Below are 26,870 nucleotides of genomic sequence, written 5' to 3' on the forward strand. Positions count from 1 at the left end.
CTGGTACAGCAGAGAAAAGTGAAATGGCATCTCACCTCTCTCAACCATATCTTTCCAGTGTTCTCGGGTATTGTTTTTCACAAACTAGAAATCAATGCAAGGAGGTCACCTGGTATACGACCCTCTGCTTTCTGACACACACAAACACACACACACACGCACACGCACACACGCACACATGGGTTCCTATAAACTTCCAATTAGCCTCTTCACTTCTGTAGTCTTGTAAAGTATAACATTTTACATTAAACTAGATTACTGATTTGCTTTTCATGATGCCAATACTTATCTAGGATAGATATATGATCATTCTGGTTTTGGCTTTCCTCCAATTATCCCCATATATCTTCAATTAATGATCAGGTGGGTACCCAGAATAGACGCTATAGATCCCTAGAATAGATCCCTTCTACGGCTTTAGGTCCAGAGAGCCGCTCATGTCCTGATGTCATGAGATTCCAGATCAATGGTTACATCCTGCGCTCCCCCAACAATCACTATTGACTATTTAGTCGCTTTGCAGAGACATTCATTCAAAGAGGCTGACAGTGAATTCAGATGTGCCATTAGAAGGCAGGCATTAGGAGCTAGGTAGGGGGGGTATCTCGCTAAAGAATTCCGACGGCTTGCAGACATTAGGTTGTTTCGTATTCAGAACCCTTTCGGCTGGTAGTCAAACCTCTTAACCACTACTGCCCAGTTACTTCATTTGTTTCTCATTACACTTGACACTCGGCCTGTTCAGTCCTTACTTTTGTCTGCATAGTCATTCATATCCTTTCTGTACCAGGTCTGTTTCCTCCACCACGACCACACTAATTCTCTTAATCTTTTCCACCAAATAATAGCAAAAGTAATTTATTGTCTGACACAAAATAACCCGATCCAGGTGGAATTCTTCCAGAATCGTTCCTTTCAATCTACAGAATGGGGTGAAGCCTTTAAAGGTCCCATGGTATGCTACTTTATGGATGCTTTAATATAGATATTAGTAGGCCCCAACACATTATTTGAAAACGTTCCAGAAATTCAGCCGTGGTGCAGAAATACAGCCACTACGAGCCAGTCGCACATTGAGCTTTCCCCAAATGCGCCGTTTCGGCGTCTTTAGCTTTAATGCAAATAAGGAGGAGAGAGGTGGGTTTTCCCCCAATTCATTCTCAACCATGGCTGAGATAACCCCCACTACGAGTGGAAATACCAGAGACGAGAGTACGACGTGTTATGCGCCATAACACCAACAGCAGAACGGTTATCCAAATAACAAGAAAGTGTACACTAACACTTGCGTTACAGTCCTGGATCTCTATATCCAAATAATATCATATAATGCATAGATATCTATATCATATAATACATGTTACCATGGCCAAAAGCTGTGAGCGCCTCCAGACGATATTATGAATCACAAACGACTTCGTCGGGTTCTCAGACGTCTCTGGTTCTTCCACTTCCACATCAATCTGAAGTAGACTGAACCGCGCGTTGCCTGCTGCAGGCTGCCCGCTGCCGGGCGGTGGTGCTTCGCGGCGGTGGTGCCTCGGGGCAACCGGCGGCAGGCAGCATGTCGCAGTTCATATTTCAGGGAGTCAAAGCCAAAGTTCCTTTCCCCCCAATTCCTTCTCAACCATGGCTGAGATAAGCCCAACTACAGTCTCGTTGTGGAAATACAAGAGACGTCAAAGAACCGACGTGTTATGCGCCATAACACCAACAGCAAACACTTGTGTTACAGTGTGTGTAATCACACACACACACACACACACACACACACACACACACACACACACACACACACACACACACACACACACACACACACACACACACACACACGTGGCGCTCACACTGTCATGTCTCATTGGGGGGCCAAATTCTCTGGTCGGGCAAGGCAGAGAAAGGGGATGAGCTTAGATCCTTTATGACGACATTTGGGACCACATTCCAAATCAGTGCGCTTGAGCCTCCGTTTTTTCAAAGGCAAGCAGAACACCTAGTGCTCGTTTTACACCGAACGCAAGTTTTTGTCACTGGGGGACCATAGGCAGGCTAGGGGAACTCATATTTATGTTAGAAAACCTCATAAAGTGAGATTTTCATGCCATGGGACCTTTAATAGTAAGAATGTTCTGGTTATATCTGGTTCTTTGTGTTGAGTGCTAAAAAAAAAAGTGTCACGGAAGAGGTGCCCTGATTGGTCAGAAAATGTAAGTCACAAGGCCTTAAAAGCTCATGTCAAGGATTAGAATCATGGGTGTGTTACCAAAAAACACTGCTTCTATTTTATCCTTACTGACCACCAGAGGCGGTGCTTCAAGCACTGAATGATCCATCTCGTGCATGCGCAGGTCGAGTGTTAATACCAACAAAGTCACCTGTGACCCCTGATGAGCTCCGTACAGCCTATATCTTCCGGTGATATTAGAGGATCTGTTCCTTTTCATCTTCTTGCTTCGCAGGTAACTATGTACCACTGCGCTAGCTAAAGCTAAGTGGCTATTATTATTTTGATCGCTCGTTGCTGGTGGCCTTGCGACGTCTTGTCGGAGCTGTGAGTTGCTCGCCCTCCAAAGGCTGCAACAGACCCGCCGAGAGGTTTGGATTGCCGTGGAACGCATCATCCTCAGCTGGATAAGTTTACTTTGTGGTTATATTTTTGTGTTTCGGTGAAGGCAGTGTACCCGCTTCCTCGCCCGGCGTTTGTGCTACTTATAATTTAATTTCAAAGTTGTGTCGGTGCGCCGTGGTGTACCCTTTTTTCATTGCTGATGGTTGGTGACGGGAGTGTGCGCTCCCACTCCCGGCTTACGTTTTACTTTGGTGCCAACTCGGTTTTGCATGCTTTGTGTTAACTGGTGAAGGCAGTGTTTTCACTCCCGTTCCCAGCATTTATAGTTATAGTTAGCCTTGTAGTTGGTAGCAGTGTTCCCGCTGAGGCTAACTGTCTAGGCTGTTATCCCTGCAACATGTCGGCGAAGGCTGTGCTTTCGCTCCCTCTCCCGGCATTTATACTGCACTTATTATTTCATTTTGTTCTGACCGCTTACCCTCAACTGGTGAAGGCAGTGCTCTTGCTCCCGCTCCCAGCAGAGGTATGACTGTAGTTAGTAGCACGTGTTCCCGCTGAGGCTAACTTGTATGGGGTTCTTTACATACATTTGTTGGTGAAGGTTGTGTTTTCGCCCCCTCTCCCAGTGTCTGTTGTTTCTTGCTTTTTATCCTGTGTGATTTTGCTGGTTGTCAACATGGTTGGCGACCACTCATGTTCGGCCTGTATGGCTTCACTGCAGCTTGAGGATAGCCATGATTTGTGTCCCTCATGCCTTGGCCTCGGGCATCTGAAGGAGGGTCTTTCAGATGATCCCTGCATGAACTCCAGTTTTATGCCTCAGGCAGTGAGAGTTGCTAGACTGGCTGAGTTGGATCAACGGTGGGGCCTCGTTTCATTCCCCGAACGGTTGCCCCCAGGCCAGCGACATAATGCAGCTCAGGATGGTCACTCTAAACGTCGGGCTGCGGAGACCGCAGGCCCCACTTCTAGGATGAAGATTAGGGAGTCCGGGCTTGCCTCCAAGGTGGGCCAATTAACAGTGGAGCTCAAAAGCATGAAGTCCCTCTTCCTGGCCTTTCAGGCTGGGACTGGTGCAGGGGAGCCAGGTGCCCTTGCTCCTCCGGCAGCCGCCTTGGAGCCTGAGGAAGATGTGCTTTCCGTGGCAGCGTCAGCTGGCGAGTTTGCTGAGTACGAGCCGGATAGGGTCCTACAGGATGTAGCCTCCCGTGCCTCCGCAGCGTGCTCCCGTCCTTCGACCCGCAGCTCTTCTGGTGCTTCTGAGGACAACTCAATGGGAGCCATCATTCGTATGGCCCTGGCCCGTCTGCAGCTAGACGTGCCGCAAGCGCAGCCGGCTCCGGCCAGTGCTTTCTTCAGGCGTGGCCCAGTCCCCACCAGCTTTACCGTGCCTCCATCGGAGGAGTATCTGAGGGAGTTGCATGCATGCTGGAGGGATTCTAAAGCCCTCTCTCATGCAACATCCGACGGTCGGACCCTGGCAGCCATGCAGGATGCACCCAAGTTTGGCCTGGACTGCATGCCAGCAGTTGAGCCGACTATAGCTGTCTAATTGTCTCGCCTGATGAGGCTCTAAGACCCGATGCAAGGTGTCCTCGTCCCCGGCGTCGGGTTACGGATGACCTGCTCTCCAAAGCCTATGACGCAGCAGCACGCAAGGGACGCATAGGCAATTATATGTCCCACCTGATGCTCGCTCTGTCAGGCCTAGAGGTTCTTCAGCTGTGTCTGCTGCTCAGCAGCAGAGACAGGCCTTTCGGGCCCCTGAGCGACTGCCCTCAGGGCAACCTCAGGTTTCATATGCTGCCCGTCGTTCCCCAAGAGTCTTTAGAGGCCGGGGGACCCGGCGCTGAGGGTCAGGGGCCGGTCGTCGGATGCTTTTCCCAGCAGCAGCTAAGCTATTGGGCTGCTTCCACCAGGAACCGTGGGTGCTTTACACCTTGACCCACGGGTACAAACTTCAGTTCCAACGCCGGCCCCCAGCCTGTGGCCGGGTCAAGATGACCATCATACACGACCCGGCAAAAACCCAAGCCCTCACCCAGGAGTTGTCCGCCCTCCTGGACGAGGGTGCCATCAAGCCAGTAGATCCCCTGTTGCAACCCGGGGGGTTCTACTCGACTTACTTTCTGGTAACAAAGAAAGATGGCGGACTCTGTCCGATCCTCGACTTGAGGGGTCTCAACAGGTTCCTGAAGTTCCTGAGGTTCCACATGCTAAGCACTGCAAAGGTTCTGCGTACTGTTGCCAGAGGGGAGCAGTTTACATCAGTAGACCTGAAGGATTTCTACATTCACGTTCCCATAGCACCACACCACAGACAGTTTCTGCGGTTTGCTTTCCAGGGGCAACGTTTTCCGTTCAGGGTGCTCCAATTCGGCCTCACCCTTTACCCACGGGTGTTCACCAGGTGTGTGGCAGCAGACCTCTCACCCCTGCAATCGCGGGGCAAGAAGATCCTGCCATATCTGGATGACTGGCTCATCTGTGCACCATCCCAGTCTCAGTTGGCCCTGGACATGACGCGGCTTCTCTCCCATGTGGCCCAGGATTCACCCGGAGTGGGTCTCCGGGTGAATCTCAAACTGCTGCCTGGTGCCATCGCAGAGCACAGTCTTTCTCGGTGTGTCTCTCGATGCAGTCGCCATGAAGGCCTGTCCGTCGCCACAGCGGATGGATGACATCCTCCGCCTTCTTCTCCTGCAGGCTGTTGCGTTATGTGGAGTTTTTGCGCCTCCTAGGGAAACTGACGGCGGCTGCTACTGTGGTTCCTCTTTGACCGTTGTCGCTACGTCCCCTCCAGAGGTGGCTGCACAGCTTTCATCTGGATGTCAGGTGGCACCGGCACAGGGGACTCAAGGTGTCCCGCTGTTGCCTTCATGCCCTGGCTCCGTGGAGGAACAGATCGTTTCTCCTCCCCCTTCGCCCATGGTATCCATTGCATCCCGTCAGGAAACCATCACAACAGATGCCTCCCTCTCGGGGTTGGGTGCTGTGTGGCAGAACCGGACAGCTCAGGGGCTGTGGCCTGCTCAGGTCTGCTCAGAGCATATCAATGTTCTGGAGCTGCGTGCATTGCAATCCAGGGCATTGCAGTTATTTCTTCCCTTCCTGGGAGGCCGGCATGTGCTTGTGCGGTCGGATAATGTCTCGGCCGTCTCTCACATAAACCACCAGGGAGGCACCAGGTCTGCACGGCTGTTGCAGGCATCCCGGGACCTCCTGTTGTAGGCAGCACCACGCCTGGCCAGCCTGAGAGCAATGTATTTACCTGGGGTACAGAATCAGGCTTCAGACTTACTCTCCCGCTGCAAGCCGCCGCCGGGGGAGTGGCGGCTTCATCCGGAGGTGGTTCTCAACATCTGGGACGTCTTCGGCAGGGCAGAGGTGGATCTCTTTGCCAAAAAGGAGTCGATCCATTGCCCCCTCTGGTTCTCCTGGACAGAGGAGAGCAGCCCTCTGGGCCAGGATGCTCTCACCAACGATTGGCCAAAGGGTCTCCTCTATGCTTTTCCACCAATCCCTCTGATTTTTCTGACGCTACAGAGGGTCCTCCAGCAGGGTTACAGACTGCTGTTGGTATCCCCCTTCTGGCCAGGGAGAACATGGTTTCCACTGCTGCGCAGGTTCTGCAGCAGTTCACCACAGCGCCTTCCCGACAGGAAGGATCTCCTGTCTCAGTTACAGGGCAAGATTGTCGGGGAGTTTCATGCTCTGTCCGTTAGTGACTCATGTCTGAGGTGGAACTCGGATGGCCTAGGGGTTACCCTGTAGCTGAATCCAGCTTTTCTCCCGAAGGTTCTGTCATCGTCGAACCTCAACCGACCTGTCCGCCTGGCACAATTTATCCCCTCGGAAGGGGAGGACAGGTTCAAACTGCTGTGTCCTGTGCGGGCTCTGAGAGCGTACGTAGCTGCGACCGCAGGCATTACATGATCGGAACAGCTCTTCCTCAGCTATGGTGGTCCTAGGAGGGGCTGTGCTCTCTCCAAGCAGCGATTGTCTCATTGGGTTGTGGACGTCATCACCCATGCATATAAAGGAGGTGGTCACCTCCTGCCATCCGGGGTCAGGTGCCACTCTACCAGGGCTCTCTCAACATCATGGGCTGCCCAGCGGGGCGTGCCCCAGGAAGACACCTGTGATGCAGCATCATGGACATCACCATGTACCTTTTCCAGGTTTTACCGGGTGACCGTTGCCACTCCCCATCTGTTGGCTGTGGTCCTGTTGCCCGACTTTGCTGTTTCCTCTCAATGAGGTATGTTGGAGTTCCTCGTGACCTTGTTGGAAGGAGTCATCCAGTGCTTGAAGCACCGCCTCTGGCGGTCAGTAAGGATGAAATAGAACGATAGTTAGGTATGTAACTACGGTTCTATGAATCCTGGATGACCGCCAGAGCGCTCTGTCACTCAGAATCCTTGTGTACTCGTGAGAAGATTCTGCAGGAACAGATCCTCTGATGTCACCAGAAGATATAGGCTGTCCGGAGCTCATCAGGGGTCACAGGTGACTTTGTTGGTATTAACACACGACCTGCGCATGCGCGAGATGGATCATTCAGTGCTTGAAGCACCGCCTCTGGTGGTCATGCAGGATTCATAGAACCGTAGTTACATACGTAACTATCGATACAAATAAGAACAGGAAGTCCAGAAACACTGGGGTAACTTCAGAGGGAAAACATATAAATCCCTAAAACGGATGCACACATATACAAAGAAGACACATGCATCTACAGAAATTAAAATTTTAATATTTCACAATTTCTCCCAAAATCTGTTGAAAGACTCAGATAAACAGACTGCTCTGTCCTCCACTTTCAGGTGTGTGTGGCACTTTAGGATCCCAAATAATGAACGAAGTGTGATCAAGGCCGTGAAAACAGCACTTGATATCAACCTAACCAACCTATAAGCCAGTATGGCCACCCTTGTTGTGAATAAGCCTATATATCCACAGTAGCAACTGCAATGCTTAATGGCTCAGTGGTTTTAGTTAGTTGTTCGATATACATACATTTAATTGATCAATAGCTTGTTAATCAAAACCTATGGGTTAATTCAGAATAGTCTGTTTTGAAGACAGAACCTTTACATTTCTGCCTTGAATAGGCAATGGCAACACTCATTTTCAGCTGAGAATTTAAGGATCGACAGCAAGTCCTCTCTGCAGTGGAGTCTCTATGGTAGCAAGTGCAAGCAGCAGAATTTCAGACTGCAATGACATATAATGTTATATTTTTTTCTGAGGAACTGTCTTGAATATATAACAGTTAATACATGCCAAAATAATAATCTTACTACTATAATAGCAGGCCTGTCGCACCAGTTACTCAAGTTAGTCATGAGCGCATGTGCCAAGCAGCCTGCAGCTCACACACACACAGCACGCGTGAACGCACATACACAAAGCAGACACACACCGCACACAAACGCACATGCGCACAAACATACAAGGAAACGCACACACGCGCGCACACACACACACGCACGTGCACACACCGCACGTCAAGACAAAGGCAGCGACACATACACGGAAGCGCACACACACGCACACACACACACACACACACGGTTCCGCCATCAACAAACGCGCAGGTAAGAACACACAAGCACGCGCACACATCGCGACACTCGCCCAGGTACCATGTTATGTTTGAAAAGCATAACGGCTCCGCTATCAACACACGCGCAGGTAAGAACACACACGCACATGCACACACCGCAGCGACACTCGCCCAGGTAAGACGTTATGTTTTTAAAGGGCACATTTTATACCACCAGGTGTGAATGTGATTAGCCTTACAAGCCGTTTCGAAAATCTGCCCCATATGACATCACTAGTGGGCGTGTCCACCTAGATCTGTCCTGGATAGGTCAGTCTACCAGCCTACCCAGTGGACTGAGGTTAACCTTGCTCATCTATGCAGAACAGACCTAGGTGGACACGGCCCCTAGTGATGTCATATGGGGCAGATTTTCGAAACGGCTTGTAAGGCTAATCACACTCACACCTGGTGGTATAATATGTCCCCTTTACACTTAATGGCTCCGCCGTCGACAAACTCTCCCAGGTAAGACGTTCTGTCTATAGACTGTAGAAATTTGCGATAAAAGAAGAGAAGAGACAATTTCTCACCTGTTGCTCAAATGTAATATTACGCTCCTCCTTGAGCCTCCCGAAATGTCTTTACACTTTGTTGCTCAAACTTAATATTACCCTACTCCTTGAGCCTCCCGAAATGTCTTGCAATATTGATATCTCCCTTCCCCCCTGCGGACTGTTTTAGTTATTTTATTTTACTTATGTTTTGTGTGTATGCTATGTGTGGCTGTAGGCTACTGCTGACTGTCTTGGCCAGGACACTGGGAGATGTTTAATCTCAATGATTATTATTTTCAAATAACCAATAGTAGTTGTCTTGCATTTTAAAATGTAAATGCACTTTTCAGCCCTGAATAACAGTAAAAGCTATTTAATAATTGATTTGCATGCATAGTATACTACACTTTCCATTGAACAATTACCCCTGTTACCAAAAATTGACTAATTTTATAATGTTATCAAATGCTCACATACTAGCTATTTTTAGACACATGTGGAAGTTCTCATATTCTCCTGATGGGCTGTATGTGTGAACAACATATCCTGACATTTGTATGAAAATCTCCTGAATAATACTACCCCTGAGGTAATATTTCCTCCGTAGGAAATGTAAATTACCTTATATGTGAATAAGGAGTAGAAAGTCGGTATTTCTCACACCACTTCAGTGGGCCTGTTGGTGATGCTTCTGCATTTCATTGGGCCCTATTTTAACGGTCTGAAACGCAAGTGAGAAGCGCCAAGCGCAAGTAGCTTTGTGGGCGGTTCTATGGCGATGTCGCTATTTCACTGGCACAGAAATGACTCTCCTATCTAAAATCTAAAAAGTGTTGGTCTGAAGTAGCATAATTACCCATAGGTGTGGTTTGGGCAATAAACCAATGAGAGTGCCAGCTCCCATCCCCTTTAAGAGCCATGAGCCCATTTGAATCTGACAAGTTGATATTTTGACAGCGCATCTGCAGTCTCTGAGGCAGATGCACATGAATTTCAAACTTCAAATGGCTCAGTTTATGGCCAAATAATATAGCCTAATTCACACATGGAATAAGGTTTTCTTCCACAACTTCAGAAATACTGAGTCCTCAAATAAATTTCGGCAAAGAAAACTTAACACACATATGATATGCGGTAACTGTGGTTCTATTTAATGATATACGCAATACATCATAAACATTGTTTCTTATCAGTATTGTATGCATTATCGTTATCGACTTGTGTTCCTAATATGCATCTGTCCCCCCATTAATATACATTGCCATGGACTGTATTATGCGTTACGTGTTTAGTTTGCGTGTGTTTAAACAGATGGACGCACACACGCGCGCCCGCATTCATTAATTCTTTTACACATACAAACACGCGCGCCCGCATTCATTCATTCTTTTTAACACTCACTCGCGGTAAAACAATGTTTTCTCATGATCAAATACTCAATCCTAAAAGTTATGGGCATGTACACGATGTCTGTGTCAAGAAAATATGTGTTTGCTGTATGGTGTTTGCAGATGCATTGATTTAAAAGTACAACTTATTACCGCTGTATCTGCTGTTCTTTTACCAAGAATGTGTGGCTAGGTAGATGAGCGAAGCAAAGTGTATGCGCAAGGTGTACAAGCAACATTAGTTGAGAACACGCCTCCTCCTTTCGCCGAACCGCCCCTTGGGGCGCAAGATCATTCCCTTATTTACCGACGCGTGGCGCAGGAGGGAAAAGAACGCTATGCGCCAGTTGCAAACTAGCAACGATACATGCACCAGTGAGAAAGTCAATTGCGCCGGATGGCCCCCTAAATGATAATCAGCCTGTTGCCTTTTGTTCGCTGAATGGTTAAAAAAATGTAAAGTGTTGGCACTGCTTTTAAGAGTCATTCGTGGTGAGCGAATGTGATACGTTGTAACATTATAGGCAAAATATTATTATATTATGCGTTCAGAAATTTGTTACATTATCGACTGGGGTTTCCACATTTTTGCTATGGATTTAATTACAACTAGAGGTTGAGCGCACGCAAGGCCAGTGCGAAAACTCTAGCAATAAAAAAAGATAAGCTTTAACTTTACATTCAACCACTACTAGTTAGTAGTCCTACTGAGTGTAGGCCACATTTTCACAATTTTCTTTAACCCATTTGCAATAGCTCAAGCCATTTTATTTAGATTCATTAAGTTTGACTAGCAGTTGAGCTGCGCTGTTGGCTTCTACTTGAGGGGAGGCTGACGCTAGCGTGATTGCGAAAAACTCAAGCTTTGGAAGTGCTCTGTTTGGTGGAACCTTCTGAGATGGTGGAAGAGGTTGGAGGTGTTTCCTGTTCTGCCGATATATTTTGCACCTAATGCTAGTCTGAGCTTGGTCAGACTTCAGGTAGCCGAACCATTTTCAAATTGAAGTGGATTGACCTTTCTAAAGGCACAATACACAAAAAACTGAAATGTAAAAACATATCACCCCCATCGTGGGCTATTTTATCGCAATAGATATTAATATTTATTTGTTATCCAGCCCCAATTCGAAAATTTAACAAACCATTACATTCTGATCTTTTTACTGATCCAAAATGATTTTTGATATATTTGATACATAGTTAAACATTGTGGAGCCTAACAACGTCAATATTTAGTACGTATTGGTGTTATTAGAATAATAAAAAAAGGTAAGTTATTTATGGTTGCAACTTTGAAATTTGTTTGCATCTAGTTTGTCGAGTTTATGTCACAGAACGATATGGCTGATACTGTTGTGTTCTGTGGAGTCTCACCTTTCATCTGACCTATTGGTTTCATAGATAGCATAAAGTGAAAAAAAACATTTTTGAGTAGTATTTAGAAACATACCTAATTCATTTTGTGTTTCTACCGGAAGCAGACAACAAGCCATGTAGGGAGAACCAAGCCTAGAACCATAGCCTCGCTCTCAGAAAATGTAAATGACAGTCCCTTCAAGTGTATGTGTTTATTCGCGAGTTTAAAAATGGTTTGAAAGATGAGACTGAAAGAATTTCATGAGGAACATGTTGAAAATACCTCTGGCATTCACAAATATGATAACTAGACCCCCCCTAATTAATGTACCCTTATTGTAAAGTGTTTTAGAGAAAATTCTCATTAGAGAAAGACGGAGAGAGAAGAAGGAAGAGGGATAGATAGAGCCGGGTGCAGCGTCTTCAGATAAGACAGAACCGTGTTTGCATTGTCACGCAAACACCACATTCGATCAACCGTCAAGGCTGCATGCAATGTGTAACAGCTCATGTAGTGTTGCATCGTACCACACAATAAGGAGAACCAAAGACGGACCACTGCTCCCCCCACCCCACAAGGAATGCCTATATAAGGCTGCCTTATATAGGCATATACCAGGCGTGCTTGTTGTTTTCTTTCCGGTGTAGATCCGGTATGGTGTTGTCGTTTTTCTAACGTGACTAGTTGTTGCTAGACAGCTGTTGAAAAAACTACAACGTTTGCCAAGCCAAAAGAGCGTTAATTGCGTGATAAAAAAATTAACGCCGTTAAAATTGGTTTGCGTTAACGCCGTTAATCGCATGTTAAACTGACAGCACTAATATATACTGTTTTATCATTTCAATTTGACTTAATTAATTTAAATAACAGAAAAGGATTTTTTTCACGATGACGTCGAAAACAACAAGAGACCCGATTGAGTGACTGGTTGTGTGTTTTTAGGATGAGGTATATTGTTTGTATATTGTTTTTTTTTTGCATAGATAACACAGTACTGTGTTTGCATTGTCACGCAAAAACCACATTGGAAACAACCTTTACACTGCATCAACACCTCATACAGTGAGTGTGCGCATCATACCACAAAATAAGGGAACCAAATACAGACGCCTGCTCCCCCCCACCCCACAAGGAATGTCAATATAAGGCTGCCTGTGTGGGGTCCATCCCCATCTCTACCAGTCCAAAGGTTCCAGTTTCCAGCTTCAAATCAGAGCTCAAATCGGTATATGAAAGGTAAAATCACTTCTCTATCTTATTAGAAACATTAGAAACAGTGTATTATCATTTCACTTTCACTAAATTACTTCAAATAACAGAAAATAATTCAGTGACTGTGTTGTGTGTTTTTAGGATGAGGTATATTGTTCTACTTGTTGTCGTGCTGCTTCTGGCCATGATGGTTCAGCCGGCAGACTGCTTTTTCCATCACATCTTCAGCCTGATCGCCCATGGTAAGTTGGACATGTATAGGTCCAACAACTGTTCATTGGTGTGAAAGTATTTTACTATTCAACATCATTCAAATCATGTAATCATATCAACTTCATATTTCAGGTGTGAGTGCCATCCATAAGTAAGGCTACTATTTTAAACATTATTCACATTATGGCTTGTGGTGATGCTTCAGTCTAACTACGACTGCTTTCACTGAAGTCAAGTCCATATTACATGCATCTATACAACACGATACACAGTAATATCAACTCTATTGCTACATCATAATCTCTCTTCTTCACACCCACAGAGCCATCAATGGAGAAAAAGCTGAGGAATATATAATTGTGGACTAGTCCTCCACCAACAGCAAACACTCGAACAGAGCCGTTGTTGCAGAAGCCGAAGAAGAACTAGCAGCTAACCTTGCAGTTAGCATGTTACAAGTTGATTGTAAAATATCCCATGTTGGTGATAAATAAATCGGCATTATAAACATACCCTACAATTCTCTTGTTTTACGGGAAAAACTGGGGGGGAAATTATAGAATAGAAGTATTATTATTATCATACAAACCTGCATTGTTATGATAGGTAGTCTTATAAGTATTTTAAGTAGCATTTGTACAATCCAGTATCAGTACAGTGCATATTAGTTTTGGAATGATAAGTATTGGTATTAGAATAATAACGAAGGTAAGATATTTATGGTTGCAACTTTGAAATTTGTTTTCATCTAGTTTGTCGAGTTTAGGTCACAGAACGGCAGGGCTCTCAAGTCTCACGCATTCGGCGTGAGACACACGCAATTCAACCCATGCACACGCTCACACGCAACACTTCGTATTTCTCAAGCAGAGGAATTACCAGGATAGCGCCCACCAATTTCGGTCGCTATTTAACAGACGAACAGGTAGGAATGAAATGGGTTTCCCGTACGTAGGGTAACCAGACGTCCTCTTTTGCCCGGACATGCCCTCTTTTTGATACACTTTTCAAAAAATGTGTGGCGGCATTTCAAAATCGTCTGGGATTTTATTAAAGCCTCATACATGTTCACATTGATACAGAGCACATTTGCATTGCGTTTCTCGAGTCTAGGTCGTTCACAAACCAGTTAGGCTAGGCCCTCCCCTACTCCCCTGTTCGCTTTGCATTGGTGGAAGTGAGTAGGGGAGTGGTTAGGTAGAGCCTTCAGATTGAACGGTTTGACTTACTTAGTTACCGTCATGTTTTGTATTTATTTTTTTACCATTATTGTTTTATAGGGACAAACATTAACAAATTTCTCCTACAGGGGATTGATAAAGTTCTATCTATTGAACAGAAAGAAACACTTGGTCATACTTTACACACTTTACCACAGCATTGGCCTACTGAATGCCACAGATATTTTAAGCATTGAACTGAATGCCACATAAATATATAATTATGTTTTTGCACGTTTGCAACGTTTCAAAGTTCAGGGAAAAGTATATGCCTCTACTGGTGTTGCTTAAGCCAATAGCCTTTTGAGGCAGTGTTGTTTCTGAATATTAGTGTTAAGTGCCAATAACGCTTACTGTCATACATTAGTCACACATACTATCATACATTGTCTGTGGACACATTTGTATGCAGTCAGATGTTAATTAACCCCCCCCCCCGACAAAATCCCACTCTGAACTCAGTTCAAAACTTGAGAGCCCTGCAGAACGATATGGCTGTTACTGTTGTATTCTGTGGAGTTTCACCTTTCATCTGACCTATTGGTTTCATAGATAACATGAAGTGAAAAAAAAACATTTTTGAGTGAAATCACCTTTTTTTTTTTTTTTACTTCTGGCAATATTGAACAAGAAAAAACTGTCTCTAGTGAATAAAAATCATATTTCTGGTTCAATAGGATAAAATCAATAAACAACATGCTGTAGCTGTGACACAGCACAGTGAGAGATTGTATCAGTTCACTAAAACATTACAGTCATCTCTCACTTCTTCATATGTCATGGGAAAATAAGTGCCAGGTGAGTTGACACAATTAAACAATCTCATGGTGATATAATGGAACAGTGAAATAATAACTGTAATTAACAGATACATGATAAAGGTCAGGCTTAGCCATAACCCACTACCCCTAACTCCTACGCATGGGGCAGTTCGATAGGCCTATTAGTATGATATGTACCAACAGTAGAAGTAGGATGATGAGTAGTTTAATTAGCATTATAGTCCCAAAGGCCGATTAGTCTGATAAGTAGCATGATACATGCTAGCATTGGTGTAACAGGCTCTCCCCTGTGTCTTTAAGAAACAATGTATTATCATTTCAATTCCACGTAATCCCTTTAAATAACGAGAAGTAGAAGGAAGAGGGATAGATAAAGACTTCAGATAACACAGTACTGTGTTTGCATTGTCACGCAAAAACCACATTGGAAACAACCTTTACACTGCATCAACACCTCATACAGTGAGTGTGCGCATCATACCACAAAATAAGGGAACCAAATACAGACGCCTGCTCCCCCCCACCCCACAAGGAACGTCAATATAAGGCTGCCTGTGTGGGGTCCATCCCCATCTCTACCAGTCCAAAGGTTCCAGTTTCCAGCTTCAAATCAGAGCTCAAATCGGTATATGAAAGGTAAAATCACTTCTCTATCTTATTAGAAACATTAGAAACAGTGTATTATCATTTCACTTTCACTAAATTACTTCAAATAACAGAAAATAATTCAGTGACTGTGTTGTGTGTTTTTAGGATGAGGTATATTGTTCTACTTGTTGTCGTGCTGCTTCTGGCCATGATGGTTCAGCCGGCAGACTGCTTTTTCCATCACATCTTCCGCCTGATCGCCCATGGTAAGTTGGACATGTATAGGTCCAACAACTGTTCATTGGTGTGAAAGTATTTTACTATTCAACATCATTCAAATCATGTAATCATATCAACTTTATATTTCAGGTGTGACTGCCATCCATAAGTAAGGCTACTATTTTAAACACTATTTACCTTATGGCTTGTGGTGATGCTTCAGTCTAACTACGACTGCTTTCACTGAAGTCAAGTCCATATTACATGCATCTATACAACACGATACACAGTAATATCAACTCTATTGCTACATCATAATCTCTCTTCTTCACACCCACAGAGCCATCAATGGAGAAAAAGCTGAGGAATATATAATTGTGGACTAGTCCTCCACCAACAGCAAACACTCGAACAGAGCCGTTGTTGCAGAAGCCGAAGAAGAACTAGCAGCTAACCTTGCAGTTAGCATGTTACAAGTTGATTGTAAAATATCCCATGTTGGTGATAAATAAATCGGCATTATAAACATACCCTACAATTCTCTTGTTTTACGGGAAAAACTGGGGGGGAAATTATAGAATAGAAGTATTATTATTATCATACAAACCTGCATTGTTATGATAGGTAGTCTTATAAGTATTTTAAGTAGCATTTGTACAATCCAGTATCAGTACAGTGCATATTAGTTTTGGAATGATAAGTATTGGTATTAGAATAATAACGAAGGTAAGATATTTATGGTTGCAACTTTGAAATTTGTTTTCATCTAGTTTGTCGAGTTTAGGTCACAGAACGGCAGGGCTCTCAAGTCTCACGCATTCGGCGTGAGACACACGCAATTCAACCCATGCACACGCTCACACGCAACACTTCGTATTTCTCAAGCAGAGGAATTACCAGGATAGCGCCCACCAATTTCGGTCGCTATTTAACAGACGAACAGGTAGGAATGAAATGGGTTTCCCGTACGTAGGGTAACCAGACGTCCTCTTTTGCCCGGACATGCCCTCTTTTTGATACACTTTTCAAAAAATGTGTGGCGGCATTTCAAAATCGTCTGGGATTTTATTAAAGCCTCATACATGTTCACATTGATACAGAGCACATTTGCATTGCGTTTCTCGAGTCTAGGTCGTTCACAAACCAGTTAGGCTAGGCCCTCCCCTACTCCCCTGTTCGCTTTGCATTGGTGGAAGTGAGTAGGGGAGTGGTTAGGTAGAGCCTTCAGATTGAACGGTTTGACTTACTTAGTTACCGTCATGTTTTGTATTTATTTTTTTACCATTATTGTTTTATAGGGACAAACATTAACAAATTTCTCCTACAGGGGATTGATAAAGTTCTATCTATTGAACAGAAAGAAACACTTGGTCATACTTTACACACTTTACCACAGCATTGGCCTACTGAATGCCACAGATATTTTAAGCATTGAACTGAATGCCACATAAATATATAATTATGTTTTTGCACGTTTGCAACGTTTCAAAGTTCAGGGAAAAGTATATGCCTCTACTGGTGTTGCTTAAGCCAATAGCCTTTTGAGGCAGTGTTGTTTCTGAATATTAGTGTTAAGTGCCAATAACGCTTACTGTCATACATTAGTCACACATACTATCATACATTGTCTGTGGACACATTTGTATGCAGTCAGATGTTAATTAACCCCCCCCCCCGACAAAATCCCACTCTGAACTCAGTTCAAAACTTGAGAGCCCTGCAGAACGATATGGCTGTTACTGTTGTATTCTGTGGAGTTTCACCTTTCATCTGACCTATTGGTTTCATAGATAACATGAAGTGAAAAAAAAACATTTTTGAGTGAAATCACCTTTTTTTTTTTTTTTACTTCTGGCAATATTGAACAAGAAAAAACTGTCTCTAGTGAATAAAAATCATATTTCTGGTTCAATAGGATAAAATCAATAAACAACATGCTGTAGCTGTGACACAGCACAGTGAGAGATTGTATCAGTTCACTAAAACATTACAGTCATCTCTCACTTCTTCATATGTCATGGGAAAATAAGTGCCAGGTGAGTTGACACAATTAAACAATCTCATGGTGATATAATGGAACAGTGAAATAATAACTGTAATTAACAGATACATGATAAAGGTCAGGCTTAGCCATAACCCACTACCCCTAACTCCTACGCATGGGGCAGTTCGATAGGCCTATTAGTATGATATGTACCAACAGTAGAAGTAGGATGATGAGTAGTTTAATTAGCATTATAGTCCCAAAGGCCGATTAGTCTGATAAGTAGCATGATACATGCTAGCATTGGTGTAACAGGCTCTCCCCTGTGTCTTTAAGAAACAATGTATTATCATTTCAATTCCACGTAATCCCTTTAAATAACGAGAAGTAGAAGGAAGAGGGATAGATAAAGACTTCAGATAACACAGTACTGTGTTTGCATTGTCACGCAAAAACCACATTGGAAACAACCTTTACACTGCATCAACACCTCATACAGTGAGTGTGCGCATCATACCACAAAATAAGGGAACCAAATACAGACGCCTGCTCCCCCCCACCCCACAAGGAACGTCAATATAAGGCTGCCTGTGTGGGGTCCATCCCCATCTCTACCAGTCCAAAGGTTCCAGTTTCCAGCTTCAAATCAGAGCTCAAATCGGTATATGAAAGGTAAAATCACTTCTCTATCTTATTAGAAACATTAGAAACAGTGTATTATCATTTCACTTTCACTAAATTACTTCAAATAACAGAAAATAATTCAGTGACTGTGTTGTGTGTTTTTAGGATGAGGTATATTGTTCTACTTGTTGTCGTGCTGCTTCTGGCCATGATGGTTCAGCCGGCAGACTGCTTTTTCCATCACATCTTCCGCCTGATCGCCCATGGTAAGTTGGACATGTATAGGTCCAACAACTGTTCATTGGTGTGAAAGTATTTTACTATTCAACATCATTCAAATCATGTAATCATATCAACTTTATATTTCAGGTGTGACTGCCATCCATAAGTAAGGCTACTATTTTAAACACTATTTACCTTATGGCTTGTGGTGATGCTTCAGTGCTTTAACTCAAGTCAAGTCCATACTACATGCTTCCATACGACACGATACACACTAATATCAACTCTACTGCTACATCGTAATCTCTCTTCTTCACACCCACAGTGCCACCAATGGAGAAAAAGCTGAGGAATATATAATGGTGGACTAGTCCTTCACCAACAGCAAACACTCGAACAGAGCCGTTGTTGCAGAAGCCGAAGAAGAAGAACTAGCATGCTAACCTTGCAGTTAGCATGTTACAAGTTGATTGTAACATCTCCCGTGTTGGTGATAAATAAATCGGCATTATAAATATAGCCTGCAATTCTCTAGTGTGTTTTTTACAGGAAAAACTGGGGGGAAAATTATAGAATAGAATAGAAGTATTATTATGATACAGACCTGCATTGTTATGAAAGGTAGTCGTACAAGTATTTTAAGTAGTAGAAGTAGTATTCGAACAATCCAGTAACAGTACAGTGCATATTAGTATTGGATTGATAAGTATTGGTATTAGAATAATAATAACAAAGGTACGATTTTTATGGTTGCAACTTTGAAATTGAAATTATGAAAGTATCAACAAATTGCTGTAGCTGATTGTTATCATTGCATATGAGCGCAATACCTCAATAACAATTGTTCAATAAAGGTGAATTAACCTTATTGTAAAGTGTTTTAGAGAAACTTCTCACTAGAGAAAGACGGAGAGAGAAGGAGAAGGAAGAGGGATAGATAGAGCCGGGTGCGGAGCCGTCAGATAAGACAGAACCCTGTTTGCATTGACACACAAACACCACATTGGAAACAACCGTTAGGCTGCATGTAATGTGTAACAGCTCATGTAGTGTTGCATCATACCACACAATAAGGGGAACCAAAGACGGACCACTGCTCCCCCAACCCCGATAAGGAATGCCAATATAAGGGTGTGTGTGGTGTCTGTCTCCATCTCTACCAGTCAAAAGGTTTGAGTTACTGGTGATAAATAAATCAGCGTTATAAATGTAGCCTAAACATTTTTGTGTGTTTTTACTGGAATAACTGGGAGGAACATTGCCGTATGCTCTGAAGAAGCCATTTTGATTCTCTTTACTAAAAGGGTGCAAATTATTTTATCAAATGCAATAGACATTAAAAATTTCATCGAAGTTGTGTAGTTCTTAAACTTAAGAAAATGTTCATCTCATTCAAATCTTATTTGATACCATACAACACAACATAAATATATACAACCAAGGTCAATTAAATGAGCATTGATTCAACTATAGACAATGATCTTAGTTTATAAATGTATAAATAATTAAATCGTAAAGTGGTTTAATATTTCAGTAATAATTCAATAATTAGGATTGTTTAATTTACAAAAAAACACAACAAATTGTGCATAGTAATGCAGTCCATTGGAATGTCCCATTGAATGTTATAGAGCGTGATATGAAATCATCTCATCTAAAAGGTAGACTATTCTCGCACTGTGTACCACTGGAACACATTTTTGCCTGACAACCTACAATGGCGGTTTTGTCCTGAACCTGATATTAACAAAAGCATGGACGCATGACAATTAGACCAATTATGAGACTGTCAAAGAGCTGTGCAGCAGACGGAGCTCACGTTGACGGGCAAACAATAGCAATGTTAATAAATCGAACAATAGCCATGTTAACATGGTTAAAATGGTCCTTTTTGTAGTGGTGCACCATCACAAATCCCTTGCTTGTTAACCGATTGTGTGTTAACAATACTAGGCTCATGAATAGATTATTACTCAGATTGGGCTATCATAGTTTTAAGAGGGAGTCTGTGCTATTTTTCAGATCATTAGAAGGTATCCCACGCTATTGCAGTTATGACAGTTGGAAAGCACTACAATGAACTCCAAGGCAGTGTGTGTGTGTGTGTACCTGCAATGGCCATGTGTGTGTCTTTTGCCATCCGTCAACACATAAAGACATCCCTCAAGGCTCAAACAAATAGAGTTTCTCATATTGACACAATGACTTATCTTCTTCCCAGAATTTCCCCGCAAGCAGGCCAGGCAGACCAAAACGCATGACCGTCTACGATGTTTGTGTGGCTGTTTCTACCGTAGGATGTCCCATTAGTTACAAAGCATTAACTTCCCCTTCGAGGGATCGGTATCTTTCATTTTTTCCAGGCGCGGTAGGCTATTTTACTATTAATATTCAAACAAAATAACAGCATTTGATTGATGGAACAGAGTACTGTTTGAACAGTTTTTCCCAACATGTATGATAGCCACGAGACACAAACATCAAACCATAAATTATTTTCTAAGTAGTAAGAGTAATAATATAATGTTATCATTTATTATCATTATTAATATTGGAGGAGAATAGGCATTTAAAATTGCAGAAGCTAATGTAAAAAAAAAGGGGAAAAAAGATTCAGGGGTCACACCAAGGGTAGGCTTCCCCGTTGGTGGGTACTTTGGTGTAATGGTCACTGGTGTTGAAAACGGCCTTGGACCCCATGTAAATCTCAGAAGAAAGGTCGGAGATGGTAAATCATTTTGACGTAGTTCCCCTTTGTGCCGTTCCCCAGCTCCTGTGATCACAACAGCAAATGGTGCCTTAGAACCATATCTCAGCACTTGGCTGCTAACGGCTAGGAATTGCTTCTCAACCTGATTTCCAGTGGCATGACAGCAGTAACAGCACTTTGATTATTTAACCAATGATCAGTGACATCAAACTCCCTAATGTGTTTGCTTGTGTGTTTGTTTATGAGGTATGTAACCCCTTCCTGGCGCTGGAAGTGTAATTATTATTTAAGGTTACTATATAAATGTGTTAACGAACAGGATCCTGAATGCTTAGCAGTTGATGTTGAATAAGCTAAATCTCCTGTTTACCAATAGATGCTATTAAATGAACTGTCCAGGACAAACAAATAAAGATAGAACAAATATACATGTATTTGTGCTATATCAAAGTCAGTACTCATGTACTAGAAAACCCTTGAACAAAATAACAAACTGCACGTAAAATGGAATTGTATTTTAAACCACAATAACATATGAACACAAATAACATGAAATGATTTGCCTGCGGTGAACCGGTTCGACCTTTTTAAATGTATCTACTACCAAGCGCTTGGGTTTCTAATCGTTGGGGCCCATAAATTGGTGCACATGGAGAAAACCAATCCTTAGTTGCTTTAAGGAGCAACACACCCTCCGTCCTCCGTTACTCACGTATCCACAGGAATGAACGAGCAGCACGGCAGTCAACGAGCTGAGTCAACGAGCTGAGTCGATGAGCTTGGTTAACAACCAAACGATGAAGGCGAGATGTAAAAAAAAATGATAATCCAGTGTGCAACGCAGGCCCGGTAGCAGAGTCCCTCCTTGGTTAGCCGCAGCAGCTAACCAACGCCGCCAAAGTCTTTTCCTCTCCGGTGGAGTAGAAAGTCACGAACTTCCAGTGACACACAACGTTTCTCAGCCAGAGGATACCCGTGCCAACACTCAATAAAATACTAGTATCAAATACTAAGTATTCCGTCTACAAATATCACTCTTTTTCGTTAAGCTCACGCACTCGTTGAACGCATCACCTCCTCGACCTCATGCTCGATTTCGTGCTTTTTTACAAGCCCGTCTCTGATTGGCTAAGAGTGCAGCAGTACATAAATCGTATTGGCTTACGTTACTTCGCTTAACCGCATTGAAAATACCTAACAAGCCACCACAAAACAAAGGAGTAACGGTCATGCAGTTTATTTCTCTTTATTCATAAATTAAATGAAACACACTATTTATTCATTAAACGGTATTTATCCGCATATGAAATAAATAAATTAGTCATCTAACTGTCTTTTTGTAGGTCCCTACAGGTATTTATTGAGTTGGATACAAAGAGAGGAAATGACCAATGGTCAAATATTTCCTTTGGACGAAAAAGCTTATTTTATCTACAATCACAAGAAACTCAGGATTCGCACAAAAAAAACAATAAAAGTATATATCATACCAATAAATGAAAAATGGAACCTGTGTTTGTGTGTGTGTGTGTGTGTGGGTGTGTGTGTGTGTGTGTGTGTGTGTGTGTGTGTGTGTGTGTGTGTGTTTGTGCGCGTGAGCTAATTTTTCCATTTATTTCTCTGACCTTAGTATTCTGATCCCAGATTTGTGCCCAAGTTCCAAAGGGGGGGAGTGGGTGTCAGTGATTGGGTTGATGGCTTTCTCTCGACATCAATTACAGGGACAGGGACAATTCAGGATAGTGTGGGGCCTTCTGAAAAGTGACACCTTCACTCGCTACCCAGCCCTGCAAGGAGGTAAAACACACACACTGGACCGAGCTTGCAAAGTTTGGCCAGGAAGATGGCGCACCACTTAAAACCTATTGATTGGAAATGCGATGTGGCTGGAGGGGAGGGATGAGGTTAGAGAGCTATGCGTACATGTCCTAAAGCGCTGTATATGTGTGTGTTTGTGTGTGGTTGGGCTTGCATGTGGCAATGTATGTGTGTGTGTGTTAGTGCCTGCAAGCTTGAGGCAATGCGTGTCTGTGTGTGTGTGTATGTGTGTGTATGAGGTTATGTGTGTGCGTATGAGGCATGTACCTGCATGTGTGTACGTTTGTGTGTGTGTGTGTGTGTGTGTGTGTGTGTGTGTGTGTGTGTGTGTGTGTGTGTGTGTGTGTGTGTATGCGTGTGCTTGGGTCACCTGTGTCATTGAAAGCAGTTGTTTACCCAGAGTTCAATTGCTGGCCCAAACACACAAGCCTTTTCCCAGACGGAGACGCGTGGTAAATAATAAAAGAGCTATGACTGAGGACACACACACAGATCAGTGTCAAGGTTAAAGATGGCTGTTGGTGTAATAGGAGTCCTTTTATCGATATGTTCCTAATACATTAGAGGATCTCAACAATCCATCCATAGAAAGAAATAGAGATGGGGAGAAAAAGGGGGGGAAGAGATGGGGAGAAAAAGAGGGAGAGAGAGAGAAAGAGAGAGAGAGAAGAGGTGAAGAGAGCGAGAGAGCATGAGGGAGCGAGAGAGAGAGAGAACTAACGGGAGAGAGCGGATGGAGGACATCGAATCACTGTGATGTGTAGCTTGTGATGTCCGCATATCAAATGCGTGAGAGGTCTGTATGTCAGGTTGGCAGTTTGGTCAATAGGGTGTTGGCCCTGGCTAGAGAGTCGGGTGGACTTCCTTCTACTTCCTCAAGTGACAGGACATTCTCCCCAGCTAACCCATTGAACATTTTTTGCAATTTCTGAATTTCACTTTGAGAGTTAAATACGCAGTGGTATAATATTTATACCACTTGAGAAGCAGAAGGGAAAGGAAAGCTAGTTTTAGTCTAATACCATATTTGACATTTTCATTGACTTTTATTTATTGACCCTCAGCTAGACTGTTTGGAGTGGCCTTTTCAATTCATAAGCATATCATAATGACGCATAAGGTATAAGAGAGGATGAAACGAGTTGAATGAATTAATGAATGGATGGACATGGACTACAATGCATGGACATTGAAACAATAGAAATAGAGCTAAAACATTGACACTTGCATCCGTGTGTCCGTTTGTGTGTCTGTTTGTGTGTGTGTGTGTGTGTGTGTGTGTGTGAGTGTGATTGTGAGTGTCTATGTGTGTGTGCCTTTGTGAGTGTTTGTGTTTGTGCCTTTGTGAGTGTTTGTGTGTGTGTGTGTGTGTGTGTGTGTGTGTGTGTGTGTGTGTGTGTGCGTGCGTGCGTGTGTGTGTATGTGTGCGTGCATGTATGTGTGTGTGTGTGGGTGCACACATGTTTGTTTATGTGCGCAGCCATACATGCATCTTGGTGTTAAATGCACCGATCAATACAGCGGATGTCACCAATCTTCCCACAAGATGGCTTGTGGACGTCGGTTGTGGACACAATCCCCTGAAGCAATTACAGGTTCTCTCTCCCTCCATGGAGCTCTCTCTCTCTTTCTCTCTCTCCCTCTCACTCTCATGGGCTTTTACTTTTACCTCTTGTTCATATCGAATGAGAAAGATAAGGAAATGGACAGAAAGTGGACAAACTACTCAAGACAAACAGACTGCAAGTTAAGGGCAATAGTTGTAATGTGTCCCAAACAAATAATGTTGGTTGAAATAAGTATATGCATATCTAAACATGTTAAAATATCTAAAAGGGCAACCTCAACACTCAAACCCAACTGCAGAAACAGCCCCATCTCTGGTGAAACACGCGCCATTACACTTGCAGTTTCTGATTTTCTTAAAGATACAGTGTGTTCAGTAACATATAGGGCCCTATTTCAACGGTCTGAAACGCAAGTGAGAAGTGCCAAGCGCAAGTAGCTTTGTGGGCGGTTCTATGGCGATGTCGCTATTTTACCGACTTTGACTCTTGCGCCCGGCGCAAATCTAATAAGGGTTGGTCTGAAGTAGCCTAATTACCCGTAGGTGTGGTTTGGGCGTAACGTGCAATACACCAATGAGAGTGCCAGCTCCCATCCCCTTTAAGAGCCATGAGCGCATTTCAATCTGACGAGTTGATATTTTCACAGCGCGTCTGCATTCTCCGATGAGACAGATGCACGTGAATTTCAAACTTCAAATGGCTCATTTTATGGCCAAATAATATGGCCTGATTCACACATGGAATAAGGTTTTCTTCCACAACTTCAGAAAAACGGAGTCCTCAAATTAATTTCGGCAAAGAAAACTTAACACACATGATATGCGGTAACTGTGGTTCTATTTAATGATATACGCAATACATTATCTTATCAGTATTGTATGTATTATCGTTATCGACTTTTGTTCCTAATATGCATGTGTCCCCCCGTTAATATACATTGTCATGGACTGTATTATGCGTAACGTGTTTAGCTTGCGTGTGTTTAAACAGATGGACGCACACACACGCGCCCGCATTCATTAATTATTTTACACATACACACACGCGCGCCCGCATTCATTCATTCATTTTAACACTCACTAGCGGTAAAACAATGTTTTCTCACGATCAAATACTCATCAATCCTAAAGGTTATGGGCATATACACGATGTCTGTGTCAAGACAATATGTGTTTGCTGTACGGTGTTTGCAGATGCATTGATTTAAAAGTACAACTTATTACCGCTGTATCAGCTGTTCTTTCCCAAATAATTTACCAAGAATGTGTGGCTAGGTAGATGAGAGAAGCAAAGTGTATGCGCGAGGTGCACAAGCAGCATTATGCATGCGCCCTTAAAATAGCATCTGAAAAACGCGCCACTGACTTTAAACCAGGTATTTCCTGGTTTGTGGCGCAAGTGGTTTCTGAAACTGCAAAATAGCACCAGGGAACGTTTGCGCCAGAACACGCCTCCTCCTTTTGCCGAACCGCCCCTTGGGGCGCAAGATCATTCCCTAATTTACCATTTTGCCAGTTGCAAACTAGCAACGACACATGCGCCAGTGAGAAAGTCAATTGCGCCGGATGCAAGATAGGGCCCATAGTGGTACAAACTTGGAAAAAATTGAATTTGATATGTAAGTATACGTTTTTTTTTTAGTTTGTGTATAATCCCATGAAAATAAGAATCGTTGTGTTTTCATTACGTTAGAATGAGCCCTTTATATCTGCATAGGAAGTGGGTCCTCTTCTCAGGAGGCCACCATGTTGCACCCTCATGTTTCTACGGTAGCCCAGAATGGACAAACGGCTCTAGAGAGAATATGTGCAAAAATATATATTTTGGGCTAAGAGTTGTAGGAAGGAACTAAGAGTTTGGTTTAAGAGTGTGTATTATCCCCATGGCTATGACCTATTTGTATCCTTTTACAGTACCGTACAGTCGTTGTGTTGGACCGTTCTAAGGAGCAATGTTGTATTTGAAATGTGCCACACACCCTGGCGTTTCAAGTCACAGAAGCATAACCCTGTCTCGGACGATCAACCGCTTGACGGACAAAGTTGTGTGTTGAAGTAGAGTAAGTGAGTGAAAAAAAAAAGAAAAGTGAAAAGACTGAATCACGATCACAGAGGTCTTCACCGGCCCATAAGCACTGGCCTTCTCCCAGTGAAGACCAGTGCCGAGCAGTTCCTTAATGTGGCAACACGACTACAGCTGCTGGTTCCTCTGGCCCACTTTACAACCGCTTTCCCATTCATAGCTCTGATCCATGAGTACATCTACTGCGAACATCCTGCCCTCCCCTCCTT

General features: G+C 43.4%; 1 protein-coding gene and 3 long non-coding RNA genes across 4 annotated transcripts in view; 3 read left to right on the plus strand and 1 right to left on the minus strand.

Moving 5' to 3' along the window:
- The window catches only part of LOC307087497 (exostosin-1), a gene marked incomplete at both ends in the record, with an annotated part of 169,764 nt that overhangs the window by 89,266 nt on the left and 53,628 nt on the right, over positions 1 to 26,870 (minus strand). The window lies entirely within an intron of this gene.
- On the plus strand, positions 12,595 to 13,356 carry LOC307088121. The gene is made up of 4 exons (XR_013812544.1): positions 12,595 to 12,655; positions 12,773 to 12,873; positions 12,977 to 12,995; positions 13,167 to 13,356. It is a non-coding gene; the product is annotated as an uncharacterized lncRNA (long non-coding RNA).
- On the plus strand, positions 15,403 to 16,183 carry LOC307087925. Its single transcript, XR_013812521.1, has 4 exons — positions 15,403 to 15,482; positions 15,600 to 15,700; positions 15,804 to 15,822; positions 15,994 to 16,183. It is a non-coding gene; the product is annotated as an uncharacterized lncRNA (long non-coding RNA).
- Positions 18,230 to 19,002, plus strand: LOC307088371. Its single transcript, XR_013812558.1, has 4 exons — positions 18,230 to 18,309; positions 18,427 to 18,527; positions 18,631 to 18,649; positions 18,809 to 19,002. It is a non-coding gene; the product is annotated as an uncharacterized lncRNA (long non-coding RNA).

The sequence above is a fragment of the Pollachius pollachius genome (assembly GCF_949987615.1).
Source record: "Pollachius pollachius genome assembly, chromosome: 16".
NCBI classification, from domain to species: Eukaryota; Metazoa; Chordata; class Actinopteri; order Gadiformes; family Gadidae; genus Pollachius; species Pollachius pollachius.